The 25,541-nt window shown below is 35.2% G+C and overlaps 1 protein-coding gene across 10 annotated transcripts in view; it reads left to right on the top strand.

The window, feature by feature from the left end:
• LOC116425661 (tachykinin-like peptides receptor 99D) overlaps positions 1-25,541 on the top strand; it is a 603,076-nt gene that overhangs the window by 523,667 nt on the left and 53,868 nt on the right. The window lies entirely within an intron of this gene.

The raw sequence follows: 25,541 nt of genomic DNA, 5'->3' as shown, positions 1-25,541 counted from the left end.
AATATCGAAGAGCGTTAAATTTTGAGTAAAGAGGTATTAACCTTTATTAGCCGTAAACCTAATAATGAACGAATAATTTCACTTTGTTTCTCGAAAATGATCTATGTGTAATATCAAGTTGGGAATTCAATATCAGTAAAGATTTCCGGAAGACCGTGAAGTTTCCGTGGCAATGTTTATCAACATGACCGATTCTACGTATAGAATCGTCATCGACTTTTTTGTCCTTGATTCAGTGTTAAAGTTGTCATTAATGTTTGTACGATACTGTTTCAGTAAGATAACCGCAAATATTTTATTAATGGACGATTGACGGGACGAAACTATTCGAATTTTTTATGAGATATTTTACCAGTTTCATTACAAAATGTACGATCAAATATCCGCAGAGACTCTGGTACCAACATGATGTTTGCCCTGCATATTATAGACATGTAACAAGGCAAGTACTGGAAAGACAATTCCCCAATCTATCGTAGTGAAGAATTTCTGTGGTACACCAGATCTGACACCGTTAGACTACTTTCTATGGGATACATTAAATGATATGATGTATCGTGAATGAACAACAACACCAGAAAATATGAAAAAACGAATTCGTGAACCATGCAATATGCTTGCTGCAGAAATAATGCAGAGTACTGCTTCCTCGTTGATTAGTAGATTACAACAGTGTATTAATATGAATGGACACCATTTCCAACATCTGCGTTAGTGAATGGAAGAAGCCCTACAAAAATCTTTGCTGCTATTGAATTTCCAACTTTATATTACGCTTAGACCATTTTCAAGAAATAAAGTGAAATTATTCGTTCATTATTAGGTTTACGGCTAATAAAGGTAATTATCTTTTTACTCAAAATTTAACGCTTTCCGAAATTTTGGCATACAAAATATAGCACTGCGTTTAAAAAAACGAAGTTGACCTTTATACCTCCGAAACTCCTCCACTTACAAAAGAAATACATGCAGTACATAATGCATGCCTCTAAACCATACAACTTTTCCATAAAAAGCTTTTCAGACAATGCATACTTTGGAAGTTATTGAGGGTGAACAAGTTGCGTGGGTCACCTTGTATCTGAGCACGCCCGTCCGTGAATCCAAAATTAAATTTTCAAAGTATGCAGCAGCGTCATGTATTGACTGCTTACGGAGATGTAGACCGTCAAATTTGACGAAATTTCAAGCCTCTTAATATCTCCAAAATTCGAGCTCCTTTAATGTACCAGGTTAAATTTTTCTTAACAAATTTGTTTGATTCGCCATTTTGAATTTTGCATTTTTGACAGAATAGTCAGATTTAGGAACTCTAAAAATCTAAGTGTTAATGTGTAATATAGGTCAATGGACCAAAGAAGATGTTTATTTTATCTATCTGGTTTGTAAGACCAGATATTTTTTGTAACTTGGTTACACTGGCGTACTGAGTAATTTTTAAATAATTGACAAGGCTTGGCTTGATTTATCGGACTGTGTGTCCCTTTATTTTCTTGTTGATAACACTTATCCTAATACTATGATGATGCTGTGATATCGCTGTCTTGATAAACTCTGGCTAATTTGTACAATCGAGCGTGTCTTATACTAATTGTGGAGATGAGGGTGTGTACTGTTTCATGTGCATGTTGAAAGTGGGAAATATTTTCGTCCAATGAAGTTGTTGAGGGTTGAATCTGCTGTCTTGTGGTCACGCCTTGTAGGGTAAGTCGGATAGGTCAAGTCAGGTATCGTCAGTAGGAGTGAGGAGTACCGTTAGGGTATCGTGAAGCTAAGCCGTCCTTTGTGTATTGAAAATGTTTTAATTTGTTTTTTATGGTGTGTCAAATGGTTAGGGTTTTATTTAATGTGTCCGGGCCTTTTTCTCTATCGTTGTAAAAGCTAAGTGTTCCTTGACTATAGAAATGCAAACGGAACGGTGAGGGTTATTGCTTAATTGTATGTATTCTTAACACTAAGTATACCAAATTTTATAAAAGTCGCATGAAATTATGAATTTTGGCCAGTTTTTCGTCAAAAAGCACCACTGTAAGACGTTCACTCACGATGCTCGGTCCGCTAGTAATGGCATCAGTGACGCCTCAGTTTCGTCACGACCTTGTTCTTGGCCGCGTCACGCACAAATAACGTAAGCGAAACAGAGTGCGATGAAGTGGAAATGTAACGAACATTGGCGCCGGATTTCGTTTCGGCGCGACGCACAATGTGGCTACTTGTAGACAAAATCCAAAAATTCGCATATTCACATAACGTAAATTGAAGGTTACCAATCTGTTGCTAAGTACTGCCTGCTATACAAACTGATTTTTATTTCAAAAATTATTTTAAAAAGTATTTATACTTTCATCTTGTATTCATTGTTAAATATATTTATACAGATTTTTAATAAGGGAAAATATTCTCCGAAGCATGTAGCTCTGATTTCACATAATTTTGTGCAAATAAATTCCGTTCTTCTATTTATATAGCATTGGAATTGAGACGCAAAGTATCCATTGTCATTTAAAAACTTCATAGGATCCTTATAACGTAAAAAAAATATAACCACCATATGTTTAGCTCTATGTCTTGCAGCTTTTGTCTAAAGCATTTTTTCTACTCATACTTTTTAAGTTATTGAGTTCTGTACAGAAAACAGGCTTCGGAATGTTGTAGAAGCCGATGTTTACATCGACTTTTTCCTCTGACAAGATAATAGAGATTGGTATTGCTATTGGTTGGGGTAGTTTTTTCTTATCACTTGTACTTTATTATTGCCAAACAACCGCCGTATTCAGACTAAAAGAATTGTTGACAATTACGAAGTGAAAGATCCCTCCACCCAAAGAAACTACCACGACCAATACCAATATCAATCTCTATTACTTTTGTTATAAGGAAATTATGATGAAAACATCAATTTTTACAATATCCGGCATTTTTACGAAAATTTGTGTTATCACTGTAGTTTCTGTTCTATACAATTCACCCATTATATCTGCGAGCCTGATTTGCCGCAACACGTTCATAGAAACAGCAGATAAATAGCCGCCTCATGCTGACGCACATCTCCCTCGGATTTTTTAAAATTATTTCTGAAACTAAAATCGAGTCAGAATTATATTTAGTTATAATTTATATAGGAAAAAGTTGCTTAGAATTACGTTCCCGATAACATAGCCAAAAATCATAGAAATAGGTTAAATTTAAAATGCTAATAAACGGTATATACAGTCTGTACCTTAACAAAGCTTCGGTTTAGAGCGGTCAGTTCAATAATTTTGTTAAACATAAAAAATCATCCCGAAAACATTTTCAAATTAACACTATCTTATTAAATTCAATGTTCTAATTGCATAAATTTTGCCAAAGGTTGAAAAGTTATCAATTTTTACAAAAATTGCAGTATTGCGTTTAGGTGTTACGTTGTCGAATCACGCAGAAGGGTTTTCATAAAAATGGTTTGATTCTTGTCCCGATTGCAGAATGACACACAGCGAGATGTTTATGTAAAAATAAAACGCTTTATTGTAACTACACGGATTTTGAAGATTTTTGTACAAAATTCGGTTTCGCGACATTTGTGAAAGTTGTGCGCTTGTGGAGTTCTGTCTGTCGAGAGGTCACGTAGCGTACTGTTTGGTTCTCGCAGTCTTATTTCATGTAAACTTGGGTTTTTTAGGATCGGTCAGTAACAGTTTTGGATGGAGGAAAGTTGTATTTTGTCATTGGTCGCGAGTGTGTCTATTTTATGTCTGAATTGCGGAGTGTTCCCACACCTGGTCTGTAATTATAGATTATCCGCTGCACTAAATAATTATAGATTAAGTCGCTGCGCTAAGTGCTCGGCACGTTTCTTCGCTATCGATTTGTTTATGATTTGAGACGAGTAAATCGGATGTGACACTAGGATTACATGCTTAAGCTTAAGGGGAGGTTTTCCTGAAGGTCAGAAGGACCGAGATGTGGGTGTGAAGTGAGGACCGTCGTTAGTCTGCAAAGAACAGTCGGTTTAAGCGTATCACAGTAGTTTCACAAACAGTTTCTTACATAGATTTACATGCACTTAAATTACATACAGGAAACGCAGAACCAGAGTGTAATAATTTATAGCTATTATACTGCGTTTGTGAAAAATGCGATGGTATTTATTGGTATGTGGAATCGAATTACAGGTGTTGAATTTGTTTTGTGTGATTGAACTAATTTGTACCTGCGTGAGTGAGTTGTTGATGCTGTGCGACAGACTCTTGAAAATGAGACTGAATATCGATGCTGTGTAACTGTTCTTGACATAGTGTTCTCTCTGTTGAGAGTTGTGCTGATTGCTTGTGACTTGTGGTTTGTCGTGTGACTGCTTGCAATCGCGTCAAGCAGGTCCCGTTAGACCGTAGAAGAGTGGGCCTGCTTGTACAGTGGAGGAGTGCGCCCGCACGCAAAGGATGGTGCTCTAGCGGCGCTCGACTATCTGGATTGAGAGTAATCCTCCCTTAACCACAAATAATTGTAGCCAGAAGCCACAACCTCTCGGTCTGGAAATCCTGTGCTAAGGTTAGCATGATGTTTGAGTGAGAATATCCCTTATGACTCAGGAACGAATCGAGATGCAGGAAATTTCTAGCTCAGGTTGTGCTCCGTTACATTGAAAATTGGAAATCTCAGTGATCTATTTATCTCGATGAGTTGCGAAGCATTGAGACTATCCAGATGTCTTTCTGGAAGTTGCGTCGCGAAACACACATTAAGGAATATTAATTTAGAACAAAAAGTATTCGGATTTTTTGATAAAATATTCAGATTTAATAACTCTAAAAATATGAGTATATCAATTTCTATGAAAATTTTATGAAATTATGAATTTTAGCTAGTTTTTAGTCAAGAGACACCACTGTGTGTCGCTGCTGCTGCGGTTTACATCAATGACCCCATTCCTCTTCTCAAGTTAGATATACTCCCTTCGATAAAAGTTACAACAATCAATCGCGACAGTTCATACCTTGTCTCGTAGATATAGAAATGAGATTCACTCGAATAATACAGACCGAGTATAAGTTGGTCGGTGTATGAGGAGAGGTGGGAGATTATACTGCCGCATCGTCACTTCTTGCGAGCAAGAAGAGATTCTACGTGAAAAACTAAATTAAAAATATCAAATAAAATTTTTTATAAGAAACTTTGTTTTCGAAAAAGATAAGTTTAAGGATTTATCGAGTACGTGCGTGATTGATCCAGTCGTAGTACAACGAATTTCACCGAGGATCACCTTCATTATTATTCTTAAACGTTGTAAATGTTTGTATACATCAAATGAATTGATAATCAAGACCGTGATTTTAGAAGTACTGACTTTTCAGGAATTCGACCGATTTATGAACTGTTTTCAAACTGTGCTCTTGTTATTGCATGCACTAAACGTTTTCTAATAAATCGTTGTGCAATTTTAATTGTTCAAAGGCTATAATAATTTTTCGTTTTAATTGTTCAACGCTTGTTATGTTATAATGTTATAAATATGAATATAAAAATATAATGCTGGAAATGTTTGATCAATTGATCATACTCTCCAATATTAATGGTAATTATACATAATCGTCGTTAATTATGTACAATCTTCACTTTATTGTATTGCCCGCGATACAAACATAAATAAGGCCAGTACTACTATGTTACTAAAAAATATGACTACAAAAAATTAAGATTTTTAGGGGGTTCTGCTGAATGCTGCCTATGCACTTTTGAAGTTTAATATTAACTCTTTTTAACACCGTGTATAATAAATGAAATATTCTTTGTGTACGTAAATTACTTTTTCATTGTGTGTTTTACCTTTAACCCCTTGTTTTACAGTATCCTGTTAATTCGCGTTAAAAGTCCGAGACACATTAAAAACAATAATGATTTTGTCTTACAAAAAATATGTAATATGTCTACTTTCGCAAAATTGTACAACACGTGCAGGATCACAATATATTCCATTATGCAAGATATTGTAGTATCGAGAATATTTATTGTAGGATGAATGGTTTGTTGTGCGTGCGTAAGGGCGACCAGGTCATATTGCGACGGACCGGCGCCGGGATATTTGGGAAATAGTGTGACTGCGTTTAGACAATATCGAGTGGCTGAAAGAATGCGAGGAAGAGTATCTGGAATTGAGCGACTGAACCGTGAGAAAAGTGTGTACGTGACTGCGTGAGTTTTGACCATGGACGGAAGATGCGAGTGAGAAGGGTGCAAGGGTGAGAAAGACAGAGCGAATGGGGGTGTGTGATAAAAGCGAGTGGAAATGCGTGCATGCACACATTTTGGTGAGCGACAGCGGAGTAGAACATTTTTGGTGCGAGAGTCGTGTGTTGTATTTTACGTGTTGTCCGTATTGTTTCCTTTATCTTATTAAATATATTATTGTTTTCCTAATTCTCTTTTTACTAAAGATCCACATTTTCAAATATCATCTAATAGTAAACCACCACCGATATACTATAATATAGTAGTGGTAATCTATGTGACTATACAAATAAATGAAACGGATGACTGCATAATTTACATTACTTATACAATACATATAGTTTGTTTTTTATTGCAATCAACAAATTTATGTTTCTTCTAATTAACTACGGTTTCGTTAAGAGAAGTTGAATACTGTCTTTAAAACAACTTACTGAACGTCATGGTTTTAATATTCAGAAGAATGGCGTTTCTATCATATTCAACAATCTATATCTGTTGCAAAAGAAATCGCAAATCGAGTAATTAACTCGTTCCATTGAACGCTTTCTGTTTGGGACACTATCATTTGAAAAATTCGAATTATGTGTAAATATAAAACATTTCACTTTTGGAAAACAAAAACTTAGTTTCTAAGGAACTTAACCAAAAAATTTAATATAAAAGTGTACTTACGAAAACTTTCTCAAAAGAAGAAGAAAATTTCCATGAAATTATGAAAATAATTACAGAATACATAGGACAACAGCACCTAATATGGAACATCTGATTTTAAAATACTCCCAAAACAAGAGATATCATTTTTTTTAATGATAACTGCATCGAAATATGAAGAAAGTAATACAAATTCATATACTGATCGATAACAATGCACAAATTTTAATGTCTTCAAACCCCGAGAAAAAACGTAAATAACGTCAAAACCCGAGAATAAAAAAAATGGCTTCTAATATGGAACACAAAAATATTTCGGAAAATAAATAGCTTGATGTGTCCAGTAACCATGGGAATCACGTTATTAGCAATATAATACAATCATATTAATAATTGGACATTAATTAAGAACATGTCATTGAATGCGAAGCATTATTGTGTTCGGTGTGTATACAATTTTCTGAAAAACGAGTCAAACAGCTAAATTTCTCAATGTACATAGGCTAAAAAGATATTAATTTTTCGTAATTTCACATTAAAGACGTTTGTTTTTCAATATTCAAAAACAATTTGCTGCAAATTTATTTTCTTCTTAGAATAGTTATTATTTTTCTATCGAAATATACAAGTACATAACAAAGAATACATTCCACACTGGATGCATATTCTTTATTAATATTACATAATATCATATTATATTTCTATTTTATGATAGTAATGACTGAAGTGATCATAATGGAAAAAATGTCTCAATGCATTGTGTTCGCGAAGAATGTATCTAGTGATTGCAACGTGCCATGCGTGTATCCAGCGTATAGAAGAAAAAGAAGAACACTACCATAATACAAATTCAAAAAAGTGAAAGATTTGTTTATTTATTCTTTCTAATTTAGTAAATATTCATTTTTCTTAATAAAAATAAATTTTGTTTACAAATTATCTAGAATTTTCATATTAGGTGCCATTACGCTGTGCATACACATGTATAATAATCATAATAAAGCCTTTACAGTATAGATGGTATCAAGTGATTAACCTAGATAAACAGTTTCAAACAATCTTAAGTACTAAATCTAAATCTACATTCATATACATATCGTTAAATTCGAAAATAAAATATGAGGTACCTAATAACGATCACATGTAAATGTGTTCATTTTAACTATATGGAAATTATTTAAGTATATCTCTAAAAAATACATAAAATAACTACACAGAATGTAATCAGTAATATCGAAATGTATTTTCTTCGATAAGCAAGTAGTTCCAATCAGGGAAAAAAAATACTAGGTCAGACGGGCTGTTTAATTCAATGAAAACGATGAAAGCAGGGAAAAGATTGAGAACGTATTCTGCGCACGAATACAAGGAAATTACAATTCTCCATTGTACAGAAACGGTTTTATTGGATTACGATTAAACGGAAAAGAGCCAGTGTTTCCTTCTACATGCGGAATCTAGTCAACTCATTTGCCTGACATCTAACGACATTGTCCATTCCCCTGGTCAGCTTCATGTGTTTCTAGAAAGGTTTCCGATTTTCTCATTACCTCCACAGATTCAATACTCGCCGCATAAAAGAATGACGATAGAAAAAGAACATGAAACTAACATAATAGAAGAGGCAGTGATTATTTCAAACATAACAAGTGCAAAACAATTCTCATTCAATTTCAAGCGAATTATTCAACTGAACAACATTTCTTTTTATATGCTTTTAATCGATAGAAGACAGTACTGTACTATATGTGAGAATGGATGTATTAATGAACGATGAATGTGTGTCAAATCACACGCGCGACTGTACATGTGCATGTGTTTTTGAATAAATCTTCAAAGCATTAGAATATTTTAGACTAAATTGATTTTCTGTAATACTGATTTTTATATGTTAATGATGTTCATGTTAAATGAATGTAGAATATTCCAAATGTACGTGAAGTTAATGCATGATGACGAAAGAATGCTCCAGAATGTTTGCAAGTGAGATGAGGGTAGACCGAGGCGAATCGAATCAATTCAAACTTAACAGCGAAAAACTAATAGCTAGAACTTAGAATCAACGTATTTTTTCATAAATTTCTCATTAGCATTCAATATCAGCCAACAAAGTTTTTCAGAAACTGAAAAATCCTCTTTCTATAAGCAAAAACTGAAAAGTAAGAAATATCTGATTCGCTCCAAATTCCGAGGTGAATCGATTATTTCTCACTCTTCAGTTTTTTGCTTATAAAACGAAAAGATTGTTCAGTTTTTTAAAATGGTTTTACTAATATTGAAATTGTATATGTATTGATAACAAAATTATAAAAAAATATTCATTCTACATGAGTTTTAACTATTAGTTCCTTACTGATCATTCGGGAATCTAAAAAGAAATTCAATTGTTTGTAAATATTTTTTGTAATGATAATAAAATCTATTATTGACATATTTGTCACAAATATACTACCTTTTAATACTACACCTACTAGCACAGTTGTCGTGACTCAATTCTTCGCAAAGATTGCATTGAATCCAATCTTTTGAAGCTGTGTGGATATATTTTTCATTGCAATAAATGCATTCTTTGTAAAATCCTGCATTTATGTTATTAATTCATCCGTCCTTATTAATCTTCATCGTTTCTGTAATGTCTGGAACAGCACGTTTTATTTCGGACCATATCCACGTGAAGACTGCCCGTCGCAGGACGGCTGCAAAAATGTCTCCGTGGAAAACAAATGAAATACGCGCCGGTCGCAGGCACGTCGGTCCACCATACAATGTATGCATGTGAATATCTTACAATCCTCCGCACTTAGTTTAGCTTACAACCTAAAAATTTCTCGCATTTTTCTAATTCGCGTTGAACGGCGTGGAACAATCTCCGGAAGAGTGGACGCTGGCTTTTGCGGAGCATCCGCCTTAACATGAGGAGTGTTCGCATTAATGTCACGTACATTATTTGACTGTGGTATCGCAACAGGTCCGTTTACAGATTCCGGTTCTTCGACGATCTCCTTTTGAGTTACAACGTCGGTTTTACTTTCTACGTTTTCCGAGGTATCTTCATCGTAACATTCATCGTAATTTTCCGTATTTTCACATTTTTCTACCCCGAATAGTACATTGGCTGGACGAAATTGGTCAATGTGTCTTTTCCATATCTCTTTTCTCAATTTTTCGACAACTTCCGATTTACGCCACCTATCGCAAGCATAATCTTTCGCCATAACCATCTCCTTATTTACAAAGGTGATTTTCCTATTACCGCGAAAATAGCGCTTTTGATCGATTTCAACAAATCCCACGTGATTCGGAATTTCCTACTACATTGTAGCTCCGCAGGTGACACTCCGGTGGTGCAATGAGGGGAAGAGCGATAATGAAATAAATACTTAATAAGACAGTCGTGTCTATCATTTTTGCCCAGAAGTAATTTAAATTTTGCTTTAAACATTTTCACTGAATTTTCTACCGCCCCATTCGTTGCGGAGTGATACAGAGCAGTTTTGATATGGCGAATCCCGTTCTTTTTCACAAATTCCGAAAATAATTCTGACGTAAATGTAGGACCATTATCGAATTCGAAAGGTATTCCCCATTTGCAAAAATATTCTGTGAACATTTTAATTGTCTTCGGTGCCGTAACGTTTGTCATTTCCTTTACATCGACCCATTTTGAAAATGCATCAACAATAATAAGATACATCCTGCCCTTAATAGGACCTAAAAAGTCTGCATGTATGCAATGGTTTGGCCCGTCGGGCCAGTCCCAAGTATGTAAAACTGTTCGTGGCGGATTATCCGCGTTTTCCAAATAAAATTCACACGTCTTTGACACATTTTCAATATCTTGGTCAATTTTTGGTCACCAAATATATGACCTAGCTAATGCCTTCATTCGGACAATTCCCATGTGTGCGCTTTGCAATTCTGCGAGTAACTTTTTTTGCAATGATTCGGGAATTACTATTCTATGTCCCCACATAATACATTCATTTTCTAAATACAAATCTTTACTTTTTCGCATGAAAGACATGAACGAATCTGGCACTTTGTTTGGCCAGCCCCTTTGAATAAATTTCTTGACTCGACTCAAAATTGGACCCGCGTTGGTTTCTTGTATGACTTCTACTGAAATAACTTTAATTTCGTTTGTAACAAAATTTAAATACGTAAAATCATTATCAGCTTCTTTTTGAACCGTGTTTTTAGTCCGTTGGACGCAACGTGATAAAAAATGTGCGCTCCCATTATCCTTCCCCTGAATAAATCTGATTTCATAGTCGTACCCCGACAAAAATACGCTCCAGCGTTATACACGTGACGCTGCCATTTGTGGCAATCCCTTTTTCTTCTCGAAAATGAAAGTTGATAGTCTGTGATCTGTTTCCAAAACAAAATGTCTTCCATAAACAAATTGATGGAACGTTCTGACCCCGAAAATCAATCCTAATGCTTCCCGATCTAGCTGTGAATAATCTGTTTCAGCCTTGGTTAAAGTACGCGAAGCGAAAGCAATTGGGCGTTCAATATTACCCTCAAGAACATGCGACAAAACTACACCGATTCCAAATGGTGAAACGGCCGTTGTGATTTTTAGTGGCAATTTCTCGTCGTAAAGTATTAAAACTTCACACAAAGTGAGACTCTTTTTTGCCTTTATGAATGCCCTTTTGCATTCAAGAGTCCATTTTCATGTTTTATCTTTTTGCAGTAATTTATAAAGCGGATGAACCATTGATGAATAATTTCTGATAAATTTAGAATAATAATTAATTATTCCCAAAAAAGACTGCAATTCAACCACCGAGTTTGGTTCTTTAATTTTCAAAATCGCTTCAATCCTTTCATTCGATACTTGAATACCCTTTTTACTCAATTCGTACTCTAGAAAATTTACTCTATCCACCGTGAATTTACATTTCGTTTCATTCAATTTCAATCCCGCTTCTTTTAAACGGCATAAAACTTCTCTTAACCGCTCATCATGCTTTTCTTTTGTTTCCCCCGTTATCAGAATATCGTCGAAAAATCCAACAACCCCTTCGATTCCCGCAAGTAGCTTTTCAATTTCACTTTGAAACAAACCGGGGGCAGAGGAAATTCCGAAACTTAACCTATTGTAAACAAATAACCCCTTATGAGTTGAAATCGTGGTAAGAGGTTGAGACTCCTCTAATTCCATTTGCTGATACGCTTGAGACATATCAATTTTCGTTAGCGCTGGTCCGGGTTTGATATTTGCAAATAAATCCTGAATTCGCGAAACAGGGTATCTATCGGTTTTTAGGTTAGGATTTAAAGTGACCTCATAATCTCCGCAGATATGGACTTGACCATTGCTTTTCAAAACTGGCACTATCGGCGTTGCCCGATCTCTACTTTCCACCGGTACTAAGATTTTCTCATTAACTAACCTATTCAACTCGGTTTCGATTTTTTCTCACACAGCGTACAGCACTGGACGCGATTTTAGAAAAACTGGTATCGCATTTTCCTTTAAATGTAATTTCAATTTACCTTTTGTATATTTGACTAACTCATCTGAAAATACGTCGTCGAATTCCCTCAAAATATAATCCACACTGCAATTCCCGCTATTTCCTATTTTAATGGTTTTTACACTTTCCCGTTTTCCTTTCTTCAAATGTCCATAATTGATAACCAATCTCGGCCAATTATTGATAAACTTGCTTCAGGCAAGACAAATAATTTTAACTTATGACATTTATTATTGTGCTTAACCTCGACTGTCACAATACCGCAAGGTACAATAGGGTCGCCCGAATAGCTTTTGAACTTTCAATTGGTTCTATGCAACGTCGCTTTACTTAATCAGATATCGGTGAACCCGTGTATATTTCGAACGTTATTTCACTATTCTCTACATTTAACGTTATCTCATACGGCTTAACATTGTTAATATTCAAAGATTCTTTCGCGATTCGAAAAACCTTATCCTAATTATCATTTAAATCTTTGCACTCAGATAAGAAATTTTGGTCATTTCGCGTTTCGCTTTTGCCCTTTTCCCTTAAAATTTTCCGCACCTTTATTTCCGTTTCCCGGCCTCTTCGTTTTGCAAACCCGCGCGAGATGCCCTATTTTATTACATTTATTGCATTTATAATCGCGAAATCTACAATTTGAAGTAACATGATTGTCTTTACCGCAATGAAAACATTCTTTCTTGCCTTAATTATCATTACGATTATCCCATGATGATGGCGATCCGCCCGGTTTCGTCTTTCTGTTATCGGAAATGTAGTTGACGGCTGCTTGGTCCGCGTTCCGGCCTATTCCGTTGTGAATACCTGCTACGCCTCGGCTCGCCGATTCGAATGCTGTAGCCATCTCCGCCGCCTTGTTAAACATTAAGTCTTTTTCCCGCGGTAGACGTTTTTGTAATGCTTCTCCTCGGAGTCCCCACACAAATTGGTCTCGCATGCTGTCCTGTTGATTTTCCCCGAAATTGCAATGCGTTGAGACTCTCTTCAATTCTTCTATGAAGGCTTTTATATCCTCGTCGTCCCGTTGCCGAGATTGTTTAAATTTTTAGCGCTCGAGAATATACATTTGGTGTAAGTTCCATGTGTTTTTTCATTATCGTCGACAATTGAGCGAATGTTTTCGTCAACAGTACCGCTGGGGCACACAAATTACTCAGGATTGCATATCCCTCGCCTCCCAACAATGTTAGGAAAAGCGCTGCTTTTCTCTCGTTTTGGACATCGTTTGCCAAAAAATACTGTTCCAACCTCTCAGACCACATTGTCCAATTTTCATTCCTAGTGTACTCGTTGATCGAGCCAATTGCCGTCGCCATTTTCGGTATTTCTCTGAGCTATCTAAATCACGATCCTCGGTCCCACTCTGTTCACCGATTCACTAATTTTTCACTGTTTATCCTCGTCGCCAATTGTAATGTCTGGAACAGAACGTTTTATTTCGGACAATGTCCGCGTGAAGACTGCCCGTCGCAGGACGGCTGCAAAAATGTCTCCGTGAAAACAAATGAAATACGCGCCGGTTGCGGGCGCGTCGGTCCACCATACAATGTATGCATGTAAATATCTTACAGTTTCATTAATCAACGACATTTTTTCAAAGGAAAAAATTGTCCAAAATGTGTACTTCTTATAATATTTAATGGTTTTAATAAAAGCGGTTACTATGGGGATGTACTAAGATTTTACCACACATTTGAATTTCCAAGGTTAGATTGCCATTATAAACGTGAAATTCCAACTACATACAGTGGATCACAAAATTATTCGCTCAGTCGATAGTGCGGTGAAGATAAATGAAGTAACCATACAACGAAGAACTTTTTCAGATTCCTTTTAATGGATATACATTATTTACAGTTCAGTGTAACAAAATGGTATAAAAAAGTGTAAAGTTTTGATTTATAATTGCAAAAAAAACGAATTGTAACAAATATCTACACTTTTTCACGCCACAAAATTATTCGCTCATTTCATAATAATTACTGTTTTGATTATTATCTTAATAAAATTAATATTTAGTGGGATACCCCTTCTGTTTTATAACTTCTGCTAGCCTTTTTAGCATTGATCTCACTATTTTCTGTAAATAATTAACATCAATGTTTTGCCATTCCTCTTGTAATCTGTTTTGTAGTTCAGTTTTATTTTTAATTGAAAGTTTACGTATTTTAGTGTCTAGTATATTCCACGCCATCTCGATAGGATTTAAATCCGGCGATTGAGGTGGAGTTTTCATTACTTTCGGGCAATTGTATAGCAACCATTCTTGCACTACGTTATCTTGATAAAAGTGGAAAATGTCTAAGATCCCCATCTTTTGAGCACTTTCCTTTAAATTTTCTTTTAAAATATTTAAATTCATTATTTTGTCTATTATGTTTAATAATTTCCAAATTACCCACTCCATGATTACTAATGCATCCCCAAACCATTATATTGCCGCCTCCGTGGTTAACAGTACTGCAGAAGTTCTTCGGATCCAATTCGGTGTTTGGTTTTCGCGAAACTTTTTGCGGGCCATCGGAACCCCAAATATTGAATTTGCTTTCGTCGTAAAAGATGACATTTTGCCAAAATTCAGGAGGCTTCGAAATATAGTTTTTCGCGAATTCTATTCTTTTTTTTCTGTTCATTTCACTTATACTATATAAGGCTTTTTGCTTGTTGCGCGGCGGTTGTACCTATTCTTTCGCAGTGTTCTTCTAACTGTTTCATGGGAAACTTCTTTTTCAGAAAAGCCTTGAAGGAGTGAATTGATTTGGAGAGCACTTATTTTTGGATCTTCTTTAACTTTTCTCACTATAAATCGCTCTTCCGCGGAATTTAATAATTTTTTCCTACCGCGGCCTGTTTTATTTTCTACTCGTCCTTCTTCTTTGTATCGTTTTATAACGTATCGCACTGTAGAATAATTTTTGCAAACAATTTCCGCAATATCCCTAATGGATTTTCCATTTTTCCAATGAAAAATGATGATTTTTCTAACTTCCAGATTTGTTTCTTTACTTTTTCTACCCATAATATTGAATTGTTGAAACAAGAAGTTACAAATCAAGATCAATGCTTTTTAGTCACTTGTCTACGTTATACTGACTACTTTTAGCGAAAAGCATAAACAAATGCCCACCAAAGCCAGATTGATAGCATTTGTTTTAGTTGGTTCGCAACATGGGCGAATAATTTTGTGACGTGAAAAAGTGTAGATATTTGTTACAATTCGTTCTCTTTGCAATTATAAATCAAAACTTTATACTTTTTTATACCATTTTGTTACACTGAACTGTAAATAATGTATATCCATTAAAAGAAATCTGAAAAAGTTCTTCGTTGTAGGGTTACTTCATTTATCTTCATCGCACTATCGACTGAGCGAATAATTTTGTGACCCACTGTAAGTATTTTAGACTAGACACGAATTCGTTACGTTCGCACGCGTTCGCTTCGGTTCTAACACGTGCTGTTGCCAAACAACGGTTTGAAACAATTGAAAATGTATTAGATTAAGTGTAGCGAAGGTGTGTGAATGAATATGAGCGATCAGCATACTCATTTCTATAACAACGTAACAAATATGGTCAATATTCTTATTTTTATCCGATTCGCCCCTTGATCCTATTCGCCTTGGGCTACCCTATATACTGTTCGCGCGATTTGATTTAGATTCATTGTTTTATTGCAACTCGTGTGGTAAAAGTATTATTTATACAAGTAAAATATTCTCTTTCTCCTACATATATGGTATACTCTAAATAAGTTATACTTATATTTATAGATACATCTGCTATTTTTTGACACCAAAAAGTTTCAAATATAATTTATATGGTTTGAGAAGACAAATGCATCTATCAACAACTTTGGATCACTCTTGTTAAAAATAAATTCAGTTTTCCTAAAGCACGAATATTGAAATCGTTATAATATGTACTTTTGACAAAATCTGAATTATCTTCGACAAGCATATATGCACCAACGCCCGTGAGCAGTGAATTCTGCAGTGCTGTATTTAGAAACAATGTTACCGCATCCCCTTTTCTTCATGAAATATTAAATGTACATTCAATTATTAGATGATATTCCACATGCATAGTGTCGCTCGACATGATTACAACACAATATGTGACCGAGTCACAATGCTATTATGGTTCGAGGAACATTGGACAGACTATTTCCACAATGATAGATTGGATCAGATGCAAATACAGTTGTATAGCCTACCCGTTCATTTGACCAAATATCATTAGATTATTCTTATATGAGATACTAAAATAAACTGCGCATAATGATGTTCCAACAAGAGCTATAAACAAAGATTGAAAATGTTTCAAAAATAACTGTTAAAACTGTTATACATTGGTTCCGACTAAAACAGTTATGGAGAACCGAAATAAAGTCATGACTGTTATTGGATATAGCGATTATGAGCTACGTCGATTTCGGTTCCAATTCTTTGAAACTGGTGTTACATCGGTTCTGTAAGGTGCGAATGGTCAATTGTCTGTACGTGTGGTCTGCATCGTCTTGCGAATGGGTAACGCAGATATGTTTGGGAAATAGGATAATTGTGTTTAGAAAATCTTCAGTGGCTAAAGGAGTGCGAAGTGTCGTCGAGGTAACTCTGCGAAAGCGTTGAGAGAAAGAAAACTTCACTCGGTTGATTTCACTTTACTTTATCGTGCAGAACTTCCTACAGTTCAACGGAGAAAATACTTCGCTTGTCCTAAAAAGTGGAAAGTCAGAGAGGCAAGGAAACTGGAAGGGACACCGAATGCTACTAAGTAAGATGTAACAATAGAGAATGAAGTTGGCAACACTATGAATTTTATTTTCTATCGTTACATTTAACTTCGTCGCATTCAGTGTCCCTCCCAGTTTCCTTGCCTTCCTGACTGTTTAGCTTTTAGGACAAGCGAAGTATTTTCTCCGTCGGACTATATATGCACAGGTATAACTTGTTCCAAAAAGACTGAGCTACCCTTGTCTGGTATTTAACCATTTGAGTCCCATGCGCCGCTTTCGCGCTCTTCAGATTTCATGTTGAAAAAGCTAGCGCATTTGAATGATACAGACAACTGACGGCGCACTCATAATGTGACGAAACGCGCTCAACTTTTCAGACGCATGTACGTCGCGTCTATTATAAATTAATATAAAATAGTATTATCATAGATTAAGACAAGCACTATCACACTGTTTGGCTTTTCTCGACAAGAAATAAAAGGAGCGCTATCACACCACTTGGATCTATTCACATCCCATTCAGAAAGCGCTATTGCGCTGCTTGGCTTTTTTGACTGTGTTTTTTCAAAAACCTCTGGTACTCAAACGGTTAAGGAATCTAGCTTCGGGAAGTGGGAGAAGGAGAGTTTGAAAAAAGTGGAGGTACAGCGATCTGTAAGTTTCGGCAAAGCTGTCTTTCTAAGGCCCGCTATTCTGGGTCCTCTAGTCATTATCTCTGGCTCCCATCGCTGCAGTTCCTGAGTTTTGAAAAAGACGAATATTTTTACCGGATACATAAGTTTGGTAGGTGATCATCTCCAAAACAAGCCGTGTAGCGACAGAAGGAAAGCAGTGCTTGACAGATACATAAATTAGATATTGATCATTCCTAAAAGGGATATAGCATAATAATAGATGAAAAGGCAAAGATTTGGAATGTGATTTCAAAGGTACTCTCGTCAGTCCCAAAGCGAATTGAAAAACGAGCGCACAAGGATATCTACTATGACCGACGGAAGAGTGTTTGCGTGTACGTGACTGCGTGAATTTTGACCAGGGATTGAAAACAGTTATAATATCGGTTTCGGTTCTTGAAACAATTATGAAGAACCGAAATAAGCCGGTTATATCGGTTCTGAGCTATATCTGTTTCGGTTCCAGTTCTTCAGAACCAAAATTATATCAATATTATATCGGTTCTGAAACAGTTCTGTAACTGTTATTTTTTAGTTCTTCGTTTCAGTCAAAACCGATATTGTTTAGGTATAGAGATTTCTGCTATTTTTATGAAATTTAAGCATGCAGCAGAGTCCTGCACTTTCGTAGCGATCGTCAGTATTTATGGCTGAAAGAGGGCTGCAATTTTAGGGCTGCAAGTGAACAACAAACAGCTCAAAGGTCTTCTGGCACTTCAATAGTAATGACGTGTCGTAAATCCACACACAGGCCGAGCGTCAAGGTAAATAGTGTCGGACAGTTCCTAAATAAATCAGTTAATTTGTTAAGTTAACCAGCAGCGAAGTCTTCGTTACCTTAGGAAAGGACAGGTTTTTGAGAGTCGCCCAAACTAACTCCAATTAGCCTATATGAACCTTCCTCCACAAGAGATACGTAGACTCCGGATTCGTTTATCTTCCTCCAGGAATTCGAAGAATTTTGTAATCAGTCTGGCATAAGCACTTAAATACCAACAATCTAGACATAACCATTAAATGACAGTTTTACAGACGAAGTGAACAACAGGTTCATCAAAGCAATAGAAGCACAAATTAAAGGCTTCTGAGCATCAGTAGAATCAGTTTTCTTTACCACGACAGTGGGTGGTCTTTCAGGCTTTATAGACAGCACATTATGCAGTGTTCAAAGATTATGTGAAGAGTTGACTCGAGTGATCTCAACAGATAAATAAGTTTCAAGCAGTTATTTTCAGAACCTTTCCAATTCCTGGTTTTGACTATGGATGCGAGGATCAGGGTGAAAGTTAGAAGGGATGCGTGTGAAGAGAGAAAAAGAGCGATTGTGAATGTTCAGCGGCGAGCGAGTCTGTAGGGAATTTTTAAACCGAGAGTCTAGCAAGAGAGTTGACGGCCCAATCGTGATCTTAGGGTAGCGACTTAGTATTTTAGTAATAGTGTTATAATCCTAGTAGTCCTTAATCCTACTATTTATTGTCATTGATAAAAAACTGTTTGCTGTCAAGTAAATTGGAGTTTCTTTCGCGCGTTTTTGGGTTATTTATAAAATTGGGTTATTTTTCGATTCTGCAATTCATTTCTGTATTTCGTTCTGTATTTATTCAAACACGTATAAAATCGATACAAAGCCGATATACAAAATATTGGTTCTCCATAATTGTTTCAAGAATCGGAACGAATATAATAACTATTTTCAACCTCCGACTACAAAAGAAAATAATAAAACATAAATGCTTTCAGGAATATCTACAGAAATAAATGTAAAAATGCACAATAACCTCATATATTGTTCGATTGCAGAAATGTATGGAAGTGAATAGGTATGATTTTAAAAGTGTATTGAAATGTTAAAGATTTTTTAAAAACTTCATTTATGATGTTCTAAAATGGTATAATCAAATCATAAATAACACTGAAATTCGTTTGAATATAAAGTTGTATCTAGGTAACCGAAAGAACAAGTTTTAAAATACTATTGAATTTGCCATAATATTAACTATAGCATGGTACAAATGAAAATATATAGTTTTCTTGTAAAAAACAACAATAACATAAAAGTTTTGAGAAATATAATCATGATTTGTAAAGTCATAAATTATAACTAAAATAAAGTTTTGAATGCAATACTATAAATTTTCATTTTAATCCTTATTTAAGTTAAATAAATAAATGGAATAAAATTAAGTGGCTTTAATATAATTAGCAAAGTACAATTAATACATTCATTGTATGCGTCTTGTTTTCACATTATTAGTGTAAATATGTGACTACATTCCAAATCGACACAAATTAGGTACTTTCTCCTAAATGTTAAATATGTTTACTCATATTTCTTATCGTAGATTGCATTTTATTTATATAAAAGTATGATTGCAAAATGTAATTTGTTTGTCGCCAAGAGTAAACTCATTTATTGTATAATAGAAACGAAAAATATGATTTGTGTAAGAATGTATAATAAACTTACACTATAAAATTAAACTTTTGATTTTATTAATTAATATAAAAGTTGCAACGAGTGATTGCTCTAATCTCAATGTAACTAGAAAAAGGGTCCAGTTTCTAATATACAATCGGGGACAAAATTATGTGGACAGGAGGTGATACTATATATCAATGAATTTCAAACAAATTCCAACTAATGTTATATGCGTAAATTTTATTTATTACATAATCTCATAATACACAAGTTATGTATTGAAGTAAAGGAATTTATACTTACATTTTTGTTTGAATAAAAGATATTAAACATGAAATTCATCTGCCGAGGGACAAAAATAAGTGGACACTTGGTTGCGGTCTTATTATGAAGCGAAAAAACTTCTCAGTATCGATTCTAGTTTTACAAAGTTAACATTGTTTGTTAAATAGTAGCATTATGTCGAAAACTGGAAAAATTGCAAATCAAATTCGTGGATTAGTAGTTTCGGACTGCTGTAACAACATGAACTATCGTACTTATTAGAATATATCGAAGGATTTGACCATGTGCTGCTCTCATAGGCAATACAATATAGATTAATCGTGTTCGCACTTCTCGAGCGTTCTTTACATGTCTCTCATATATTAAATCTTTCTTCACGTATACTAGTGTAGTTTTAAACCCACTAAAAACCCTGACAGTACTGTTGTCAAGAAGTACCGTATATCTAAATGCGTAGTAGAGAAGATTTATAGAAAATATTTAATTCATAATATCGTCGAAAATTTAAGAGATCGTGGAAGAAAACGTTGTCCTACCATACGAGGAGACCGTTATATTCTTAAAAAATGTCGGAAAGATACAACTCCTACCAGAAACATTGTAAAATCGTTAAGTTTAAATAATTCTGCAAAAACAATTACGCGAAGACTAAACTATATATTGGCAAAATTAGGATGAAAAAGCAATTAGCTTTTGCTAAAAAAATACGTAAATATGTCATTGTCATTTCGGAAGAATATAATATGGAGCGACCAGAGCGAGTTTGAACAGCGGCAATTAAAAAAGAACAAATCATGTATGACGAAAACGAAATGAAACATATAAACGGCAATTTATTACAATAACTGTAAAATTTTTTGGAGGAGCATTGATGCTGTGAGGTGTTTTTCATGGTACGATACTCAGACATCAGTTCAAATCGTTGATATATTGACTGTAGACAAATACACTGATATATTAAATGAAGATTTTGAGGAAACCGTTTCAAAAATGGAAGTTCACCAACGATTCAAAACGCCGCGAAAAATTAGCACAGAGTCCCATGTTAAACCTCATTGAGAGTTTATGGGGTTTATTAGATGCAAGGATTTCACTAGATAAACATAATGATTCCAGAACATCCATAAAAAATATATCGAAAATTTAATAAATAGTATTCTACGACGTTTGGAAATCGTAATTTAAGCAAAAGACAGCAATATAAAATATTAATTTTATTACTTATTTAAGTTTTATAACAAATTTGAATATATGTCCACGTATTTTTGTCCATCGAAAAAAGTTGACTTTTCTGTTTAATATCATTTACTTGACAAAAATGTAAATATTATTTTTAATTTTTCACTATGTACCGTGAGGATATACAATAAATGAAACTTGGTGATGTTCAATCACCAGTCCACATAATTCTCTACCTGACTGTATTAACAACCTTTTAAACTGTCACGTATACAGAATTCAATGTGCAGTAGTGAAAGGTTTTCGAGATTGTTTCGAAAACTAGAGGTTTTCATGCATCACGCATAAAGAAAAAGTTGTCAAAATCATGCCCTTGATAATGCATTAAAATATCATTAACCGTTTGAGTCCCATGCGCCGCTTTCGCGCTCTTCAGATTTCATGTTGAAAAAGCCAGCGCATTTGAACGATACGGACAACTGACGGTACACTCACAATGTGACAAAACGCGTTCAACTTTTCAGACACACGTACATCGCTACTTGTTTTGTATATAAGTAATCCAAGTAATACATTTTGTATTTCGTTGTTACCTATTATAAATTAATATATGTATATAATAAAATTAACAAAGATTAAGACAAACGCTATCACGCCGCTTGAATCTTTTCGTATCCCACTCAGAAAGCGCTATTGCGCTATTCGGCTTTTTTTAACCACGTTTTTTAAAAAAAAGCTCTATCACTCAAACGATTTGTGAAAAAGTAATCATCATGTTCCTGTTTTTATTCGGGTTGGCACCCCTGAAGCTGGGCCCGCGTCCGCCTCGTGGACCTAAAACTGCGCGCAGTCAATTGTTCGATGCGACAACGAACAGGAATGTGTAACAAGAAATTTCAACAGGATTAAAATTGAAGAGTATTGAGGTATTAACCTTTTGACTGCGGCGCGATCTGGGAATAATCCATCAATACGGACAGCGCGTTATTCGTATGTCAGTCGCCGCGACTGGTCGTCCACTGACTAGTGTCCAATGACCAAAACAGTACCTACAGATTTGATACTATTTTTAGGATTCAAAAAATAATAACTGCAACTAAATAAAAAAAATCCATTTTTATTTGTTTTTAGTAGCTGTTTAACCAGTTAACTATGGAATTTAGTTGGAAAAACCTCTCATTCTGCGCGCAATAAAATAAAAAAATGGAGCGTATACTCATCGAATGCAGGACGAATGCATGTAGGATAGATTTTAATGAAAGATCAAAGCGAAACAAAGAAGAATTACATGTTTATGTGAAAAAATAAAGAATTCATCGCTGAAAGAATTAGTATCATGTCAAACTTTATGATGACATGTATACTCGTCAAACACAGCTAACTAGTATATATATATTTAACAGGTTATGAGCCCAGAGATATAAAGCACGCCGCGGATATGGGAAAACGAAAAACGTAAAATTTAAATCGCGAAAATGTAGTATCATGAAAGAAAACGAACGCGAAAAATGGCTGAGCTGAACTCTGCGTAAATTACATAGTCAGGTGGCAAAAATTACGAATATTGGAAATTAAAAATAAGAAGACTATTAATTTACGACGATTTGCAGCCTTATACAAACGGCGAAGAAGTCAAAATGGGAGAAAATGCATCTACGTGGACGAACAGAAACCAGAAAGCATTGTCGTTGATCCTTCTTGATGGTGTGTTTGCACTTAATGGGCATAGATAGCAGGCGTATCGGTGGATTCCCAGACTTTTAGAAGAGATACGAAACGAAGTAGGACAGTAGCGTATAGCGTGATGCGATGCATATAGTGAAGCGTGTATTTTTATTTTTTATTTTATGTAATCATGTTTGTATTTAAATACAGGGTGTTTCTAAATTAAAGCACACAAACGATAAAATGTATACAACTCACTAAACTGAGTAAAAAATTCCCAGTAAATGTGCGTCAAAAGCTGGATAACTTTTGAGATAAAAATAGATTTTGTTTAAAGAAAATGTATGGGAACCGAATCAAAAACACTGAATTATCTAAAAAAGCATCGAAGATACAAACAAATATGTCAAACGGAAGTTACAGGATATGAAATACTACATGTCACGACGGGAGGTATTTGACTATGACGTGACCTTGAAACGTTCTACTAACGTCACGGCACAATTCTTAAATAGAACCCTATGATTTCTATACCATATTTCTGAAGCCCACATTCAGACGTTCCCAAACCATAGAAATGAAACGTTTCACTTAAACCGTTATCAAGATATCAGCATCCAAAGTTGCCGGCTCGTTGGTAATGATGCTATCCTCGAATTAGCCACTGAACCAGTCAATTGGAAAAACAGAAAACAAAGTCAGAGGCAAGTCCGATATTTTTCTCCTTGTTCCTACCGTGAAGGTCTACCAAGGAGAGCCCCCATGAGCGTGAAATTGGGATAAGGGCCAATTAGCCGAAACCAAAACCTTACCGGCGTAGCCTCCTGGGGATAACGAGTCCCGTGGAGGTACATAGACTTTTGGTAGCGCCAAGTTCAGTTTCCAAAACTCTACTAGATTTACTGTCTAGTCTAGGAGCAGGTGGAATGCTACTCACGCGTTGAGACCCTCGAAAGGTCTCTAGCCCAGCATGTGGACTTTAAACTAGTACCACTACAAAGCCAAATCCAATGTCCGAAAATGGTCGAAACCGCTTGGCATCCGGACTCCGTAGTATTATCGCAGGTCTATTGATGAGACCTGTTTGATTTCTTATACAAGGATAAGCATAATATGCAAGAATGAAGGTATCTCATCCATGCCAAGGCTTGGTTGGCCCAGCTCGGGTACCCTAAGATCGCCAATTCCTATATCATAATCGCCATGTGGCCCCTGGCGGTAGAAAACAAAGTCAATGGCATTATCAACAATGACAGCCGAGTGAATACATGGTTCTTTCTGAGACCACGGAGGAAGTAATACAAGAGAAAGGCTATAGCTGAATAAAGAGGATTAAACGTGTCCCCAAACCAAATCGACCTTCGCACACACCATTCAATAGACCTCTCGAAGAAACCCCTTTGTACCAAGTTTTAAGCTCCTATCCCTACTACTAGGGTAATTACAGGGTAGAATACTATACATAGCTTATGCTTCTTATTCTATGTTCTTTTCAATAAGGAATTATGAGAAAAGTCATAGATATTCTAGGTATGGATCTGCATTTCCGGAAATTCTTTTAGAATTTTAGACTGCAAATCGATTTTTACAAAATTCGAGAAAATTATGAATGCTGATTTTCTTTTTTAAATTGTCAGAGTACCACTTTTATATTTCCATGGAATTATCGTCTTATTATGACTATTAATACTTTATTTTTTCATATTTTTGAATTATGTGTACTACCGTGTTCATATTTTTACAGATATTGTAATTTGTGATAGTTATTAATTTATAATTTTAGGAGTTTAAAACTTGGTACAAAGGGGTTTCTTTGAGAAATCTATCGAATGATATGTGCGACAGTCGATTTGGTTTTGTGGCATTTCTACCCCTCCTTATTCGGCTATGTCCTTTATTGCAACATAGGAAGTCTATTTGCAATAAGTCAGTTCACTTGTGATAATTGAAGTTGTGTAAAGTACATAAAACTAGCGTACACCACTCTCACAGTAAATATACAATTATACATTATCATTTTTCAAGAGACGTACAGGAGCGTGGTGAAATTAAACTAGAATATTTGTGTTCAAATAATATGACTGCGAACATATTTACAAAAGTTTTATCCAAAGCGAAATATGATACATGAGTTCATTTATTAAATTTAAGCATGCGCTTGAGGATGAGTATTACAACTGTACCAATCGCACAAATTGCATGTCTCAGATACAGTTTTTTACC

This window comes from Nomia melanderi, chromosome 13 (genome assembly GCF_051020985.1).
Source record: "Nomia melanderi isolate GNS246 chromosome 13, iyNomMela1, whole genome shotgun sequence".
In the NCBI taxonomy this organism is placed as follows: Eukaryota; Metazoa; Arthropoda; class Insecta; order Hymenoptera; family Halictidae; genus Nomia; species Nomia melanderi.
Note: the sequence above shows the minus strand (reverse complement) of the source record. Positions and strands in the feature narration are given on the sequence as shown.